General features: G+C 43.7%; 1 protein-coding gene across 1 annotated transcript in view; it reads left to right on the forward strand.

Annotated features, from left to right (window-relative positions):
- The first annotated feature begins 730 nt into the window (after positions 1 to 730).
- Positions 731 to 6945, forward strand: part of LNX2 (ligand of numb-protein X 2) — a 304857-nt gene continuing 298642 nt past the window's right edge. Inside the window, exon 1 of the mRNA XM_075334627.1 lies at positions 731 to 912. The gene's annotated coding sequence lies outside the window, so the exon portion shown is untranslated. The remainder of the gene's footprint in view (positions 913 to 6945) is intronic.

Genomic DNA, 6945 nt, shown 5'->3' on the forward strand with positions numbered 1-6945 from the left:
ATTTGCAATTTGCTTCCAATTTACATACAAAAAAGCACAAGCGTCTCTTTTATTATGCTCCATCTGTACCGTGCATATAATGCAGCCCTGAGGATAGCAATGCATGCACCTTTCATGTCCTCCCCCCACCAGTAATTTCATGGTCCTGCATGGCTGAGTATGCATCTGTAGGGAAACCAATTACATTATGAATCTTGGTGTCAGACGTCAAACTATTTATTTATTATTGTTACTGAAGATGTTTCCATTGTTATCTCTGTGGGAATGAATGTTCCTTGAATGCACATTGTAACATTGTAACATTGTAACATTGTAACATTTGCATGTGTCTGTTATTTCCAGGTTGATACAAAATCATCTTTCCTATTCCCGGTTAGCAAGATTTGTTTTTCGCCATTAATTATTTTTGCTCCCCTTATCGTAAAGCGCTGCGGAATATGTTGGTGCTATATATGCATAAAAAAAAATTCGCAATATTTATTAGTAAATTTGCTCATTTAAATGAAGGAATATTAATGCTTAAATACATGACAACTCCAGAGGTAAGTAATCCCTAACCTGTCACTTGCCTTTTACCAGGCTACAGCAACTGCATGAGCAATCTCATACTCCCATCCCAGAGCCGATTGGTCCAGCCTAGCCGTCATTCAAGGACACGACTGGCTTTCTATACTAGGATGGGGCGGGTTTTTGGGTTTCCAGGGTAACCATAGTCTGGGTTGAGCTGCAGCGGAGCCTTGGCAGGAGTGTGTCAGCAGCAGCAATAGGCGAAGGAGGAGGGAGGGGGACCTCTGGCCGTCACCTCTCCCACTCAGGCATATTGGGCGACCAGGACTATCCTGTGCTCCTAACACATATATGTGCTGTGAGCGCAACGCTGGCTTGTTGCCTAGGGGGATATCACAGACAGGGGTGAGTTAACTTCTTTATTTCTAAGGGGGGTGGGTGGGAGGAGGAGAGGGGTAAGGGGGTCTCCAGCTCATTGATGCATGATGTGGGGGTGTGTATTATGATGTCTGACATTGGGCAGGGCTGTCCACTTACTGTCAGATGGAGCTGCCTTTGTTTGGCACCTATCTATAAATTGTGCACAATTATTAATCCCGTCCATTCTTCAATATTGACTTTTACCGGAGTGAACGAACTTTCATTGGGTGACAAATGAATTCATTTCTTTGGTGCAATGGGAAAGTTGAGTATTACAATGGGGAAGCCTTGTCTAGGGGAAGATGTATGTGAAATTGTGGGAAAACCTGCAACATATGCAAAAATGCATCATTTTTCCTTCTTGAGATTTGTGTGCAGTACCGCGCGGTATTCCTCTTGTAAAGTATCCGGCTGATTGCACATGATGGACATATTCGGCGTGGTGTCGCCAGACCGGGACACACACGGCTATGTACAGCTCCTATAACCATAGAGACCCCCTTTTCTGGTCGGTATTCTGGAATCAGTCATGCCTAATTGAATTCTTTTGTTGTGGTCTCCTAGCAGTATGGCCAGCGTCCCCTTTGATGCAAGAGGTACCATCATTGGTTAGACTCTCATTATTGCACATCCTGATACAGATGTTTTGATAAAACAAAATGTATAGGCAACATTGGATCATCCCAAGCCTCTGCAGGATGTTTCACAGCTAGGGGGCAGAGGAAGGGTTAAATCCACTTCCCATGTGCGAAAATGGTGTAAAGGATCCACTTTCTCCTGTCGGTATATTCGCTGTAAGATGAGATGTGGCAGCTGTTGATCTTTGGGTGCTGGTAAGTTACTTGCAGCATTGATTACAGAGGTGTATACCCTGCCGCAGATCAGGAGGAAGCCTGCTGCCAAAACATATCCGACTTATGGAAACATTTACCTTGGCTGACTCCGGGGCCAGAGGAAAACTTTGAACGCTGCATCCACTGAACGAACATCAAAATTAGAAATCTAGCTCCATGTATTTCGTTACACGACTGATTTTTAATCGCAGAACGCCCTAAAATGAAAAGCTGCCGCTCTCACCGATACCCTGCGGCAGGAAAGTCTTCTCCTCTTGGGTGACATGTGACATTTGCAAACAATTGTTGCGACCGTAAAGTCTTTGACGGCGACATGACTACTGCATCCATAAGTACCTTATTGCTCCTACATATACGCTATTGCTTAAAGCCAAACTGTCACCAGATTTCAAAATACAAACTGTCTGTGTTATTAAATAGCTCTTTTAGACCTAGAAGGCTGGTGTACTTACTTTGCAAATCATTATAAATACATCAGGCTCATCAGGTCTAAAGAGATTTTTTTTTTTCCTTCAATAATGGGTGCAAGTTGTATTGTTGAATTTGGTGATATATCCCCTTTGAAGAGGATCTGTCAGCTGTACACACATATTTTTTATTATTATTATTTATTATTATTATAGCGCCATCAATTCCATGGCGCTTTACATGTGAAAGGGGTGTACATAATAGGGACAAGTACAATAATAATAAACATTACAAGGCACAGACCGGTACAGGAGGATAGAGGTCCCTGCCCGCGAGGGCTCACAGTCTACAAGGGATAGGTGAGGATACAGTAGGTGAGGGTAGACCTGATTGTGTGGCGCTGTATCAGACTGAGGGTTACTGCAGGTTGTAGGCTTGTCGGAAGAGGTGGGTCTTCAGGTTCCTTTTGAAGCTTGTCAAGGTAGGCGAGAGTCTGATGTGTTGTGGCAGAGTAAATACTCACATTTTTAATGGAGCTGTCCGATGAAACGATATTATCTTATAATAATAATCTTTATTTTTTATATAGCGCTAACATATTCTGCAGCGCCTTACATACATCAGCAACACTGTCCCCATTGGGGCTCACAATCTAAGATCCCTATCTGTATGTCTTTAGAGTGTGGGAGGAAACCGGAGAACCCGGAGGAAACCCACGCAAACACAAGGAGAACATACAAGCACTTTGCAGATGTTATCCTTGGTGGGATTTAAACCCAGGACCCAAGACTGCAGTGCTAACCACTGAGCCACCGTGCCGCTCTGGTGTTCACTGCTGGGATCCCTACTGATGGCAAAGTTGGGATCTTTTCTTCCGGTTAGCCGCAGTGCGTATGTTCAACCGCCGCTTCATTCATTCATTCTCTATGGGGTTTGCAGGAAAAAGCTGAGCACAGCACTTCAGCAGTACCATAGAGAATGAATGGAGAGGTGGTCAGACATGTACACTGCGGCTTCATTCTAACACATATAAAAGGGCCTCATTCTGCCAAATGGGGGTTGTACCAATGGTCAGACCGCCACCAGTCTATAATTTATCACTTATTCTGTAGATGGGTGGTGGTAACTTTTTTTCCCCCGACAACCCCATTAAATAAATAATCCTGGAGAATTTTTTCTCATAACTTTGCTTTGTACTGTTCCAGTTATTATTCCATCCAGAAATTTTGTGAAGAAATTGATAATTGAGTGTTTCTTTTTTCCTTGTCAAAGGGGTGTGGTTCTACAGAGTCTGATACTCTAAACACTGATTGGACACAGTAAGGCCCCCTTCACATGTCCGTGAAAATCACGCACATTTTTCACGGACGTGTCAAAGGTGTGTATATCCCTTTGTGAGCTGTTTTTATGGCACAAAATGTGTTCTCCGTGTGTTATCCGTGATAACACACAGAGAATGGGAACTTTCTGCTCACCTGTCCCTGGCTTCGCTGTCCGTGGTGCTGATCTTCGGTCTCCGGTTCTGCCGACTCCCCTCTGCTGCTGCTTCCGGCCTGAGCATAATGTTTGTTTTAATGTTTTGTTTATTGAACAGTTATAAACAAAAAGTATACAATCATCGGAAAGCATAGTCAGATCTAATATCACTATTGAACTAATTTGCGTTGAGCCGCCTTCCAGTTCTGATGCCGTCTGTGGAGTGACATTCTCAAGTCGATTGATAGTCTTTATATCAGACGGGGGGTGGAAGGTGAGCGAGACCGTAACTCGCCCTCTGGAATATTATAAAAACAGTTTTTTCCTTTTTCTTTTTCGAAAAAACAAATAAGAGAAGCTAGGATATAGGGGGGGAGGGTAACTGAGACTCCTGAGAGAAGCCTTATAGCACCTGAAACTCAGTTTTAGTAAGAGAAATAGGGGGTCCAAGAGATTGGAGAAAGGGGGAAGAGATGGGGGGAGGTGGAGTAGGAAGAGGGTGTTGGTCTAGGGTCCATTCATCATATGTCCATAATAATCGGTGCTAAGTCATCAGCTCGTTCACTCCCCTAATGGGGGGGAGGAGATGACTTACGGTCCTTTATGGCATCTTCTGCGCAATAGCCGCTAGAAAAGGGGGTTTAGACTTGTAATCCTTCCAGGCATTCCAAACTTGCATAAAAGAGAACATATTCTGTCGTGAGAGGGCTGAGAGCTCTTCTGCAAGAGCATAATGAGCGGGGGTCGGAAGCAAGTGATAGCAGCGGTAGAGACTGCAGCACTTAGGAAAGGTAAGTATAGAATTATTTTTTTTTTGTTTACCAACACGTGTGTTTTCTCCGGTGTGTGTCACACGGATCACATCCGTGAGGGCCGTGTGACACCCATGATGCCGGAGAAAAACGGACATGTCTGCATGTGGAGCACACGGGCACACGTATGCTCCACACGTACACGCGGTCAATAGGAAAACACGCACGTGTGCGCAGACCCATTGATTTTAATGGGTCTATGTGTGCCCGTGTTTCCGGCACATGAGGAAACAGACGTGTGAAGGGGGCCTAAGACTGTGTAGTTACACACCCCAACTAGTAAGACCCAGTTGTCAATTTAGCAAAAAAATAACAGATTGCAGAATTATTAGAATGTATTTTCATGTCTGATTTGATATAGACCTCTTAAGGTGTATACAGTTAGGTCCAGAAATATTTGGACAGTGACACAATTTTCGCGAGTTGGGCTCTGCATGCCACCACATTGGATTTGAAATGAAACCTCTACAACAGAATTCAAGTGCAGATTGTAACGTTTAATTTGAAGGTTTGAACAAAAATATCTGATAGAAATTGTAGGAATTGTACACATTTCTTTACAAACACTCCACATTTTAGGAGGTCAAAAGTAATTGGACAAATAAACCAAACCCAAACAAAATATTTTTATTTTCAATATTTTGTTGCGAATCCTTTGGAGGCAATCACTGCCTTAAGTCTGGAACCCATGGACATCACCAAACGCTGGGTTTCCTCCTTCTTAATGCTTTGCCAGGCCTTTACAGCCACAGCCTTCAGGTCTTGCTTGTTTGTGGGTCTTTCCGTCTTAAGTCTGGATTTGAGCAAGTGAAATGCATGCTCAATTGGGTTAAGATCTGGTGATTGACTTGGCCATTGCAGAATGTTCCACTTTTTTGCACTCATGAACTCCTGGGTAGCTTTGGCTGTATGCTTGGGTCGCCGTCCGATCAACTTTGCGGCATTTGGCTGAATCTGGGCTGAAAGTATATCCCGGTACACTTCAGAATTCATCCGGCTACTCTTGTCTGCTGTTATGTCATCAATAAACACAAGTGACCCAGTGCCATTGAAAGCCATGCATGCCCATGCCATCACGTTGCCTCCACCATGTTTTACAGAGGATGTGGTGTGCCTTGGATCATGTGCCCGTTCCCTTTCTTCTCCAAAGTTTTTTCTTCCCATCATTCTGGTACAGGTTGATCTTTGTCTCATCTGTCCATAGAATACTTTTCCAGAACTGAGCTGGCTTCATGAGGTGTTTTTCAGCAAATTTAACTCTGGCCTGTCTATTTTTGGAATTGATGAATGGTTTGCATCTAGATGTGAACCCTTTGTATTTACTTTCATGGAGTCTTCTCTTTACTGTTGACTTAGAGACAGATACACCTACTTCACTGAGAGTATTCTGGACTTCAGTTGATGTTGTGAACGGGTTCTTCTTCACCAAAGAAAGTATGCGGCGATCATCCACCACTGTTGTCATCCGTGGACGCCCAGGCCTTTTAGAGTTCCCAAGCTCACCAGTCAATTCCTTTTTTCTCAGAATGTACCCGACTGTTGATTTTGCTACTCCAAGCATGTCTGCTATCTCTCTGATGGATTTTTTCTTTTTTTTCAGCCTCAGGATGTTCTTCTTCACCTCAATTGAGAGTTCCTTAGACCGCATGTTGTCTGGTCACAGCAACAGCTTCCAAATGCAAAACCACACACCTGTAATCAACACCAGACCTTTTAACTACTTCATTGATTACAGGTTAACGAGGGAGACGCCTTCAGAGTTAATTGCAGCCCTTAGAGTCCCTTGTCCAATTACTTTTGGTCCCTTGAAAAAGAGGAGGCTATGCATTACAGAGCTTTGATTCCTAAACCCTTTCTCCGATTTGGATGTGAAAACTCTCATATTGCAGCTGGGAGTGTGCACTTTCAGCCCATATTATATATATAATTGTATTTCTGAACATGTTTTTGTAAACAGCTAAAATAACAAAACTTGTGTCACTGTCCAAATATTTCTGGACCTAACTGTATCTAATATATAAAGCTGAGTGTGTGTGTGTGTGTGTGTGTATGTATGTATGTCCGGGATTGGCATTTGCACCGTCGCAGCTACAGCCACAAAATTTTGCACACTCACACTTCTGGACCCCGAGAGCGTCATAGCCTATGTTTTGAGGGGAAATTTTATCCCCGCGCTTTGCAATTATTCACTAAAAAACCTGCCTCCATTAAAGCGAATGGAGCTGGGAGCCACAGTGCAGCCAGAACTTCAGAAGAATGCGCAGCCACGCCCTTAAATGGAATGTTGGCGTGTCGTGTCACAATGCAGCCAGGGAAAGAGACAGACACAGACAGGGAAAGAGGCAGACACAGACAGGGTAAGAAACAGACATAGACAGGGTAAGAGACAGACACAAAGAGACAGACACAGACAAAGAGACCGACTGACAGGGAAAGAGACAGACAGGGAAAGAGAGAAACAGGTTAAG

Source organism: Anomaloglossus baeobatrachus, chromosome 2, assembly GCF_048569485.1.
Source record: "Anomaloglossus baeobatrachus isolate aAnoBae1 chromosome 2, aAnoBae1.hap1, whole genome shotgun sequence".
Classification (NCBI taxonomy): Eukaryota; Metazoa; Chordata; class Amphibia; order Anura; family Aromobatidae; genus Anomaloglossus; species Anomaloglossus baeobatrachus.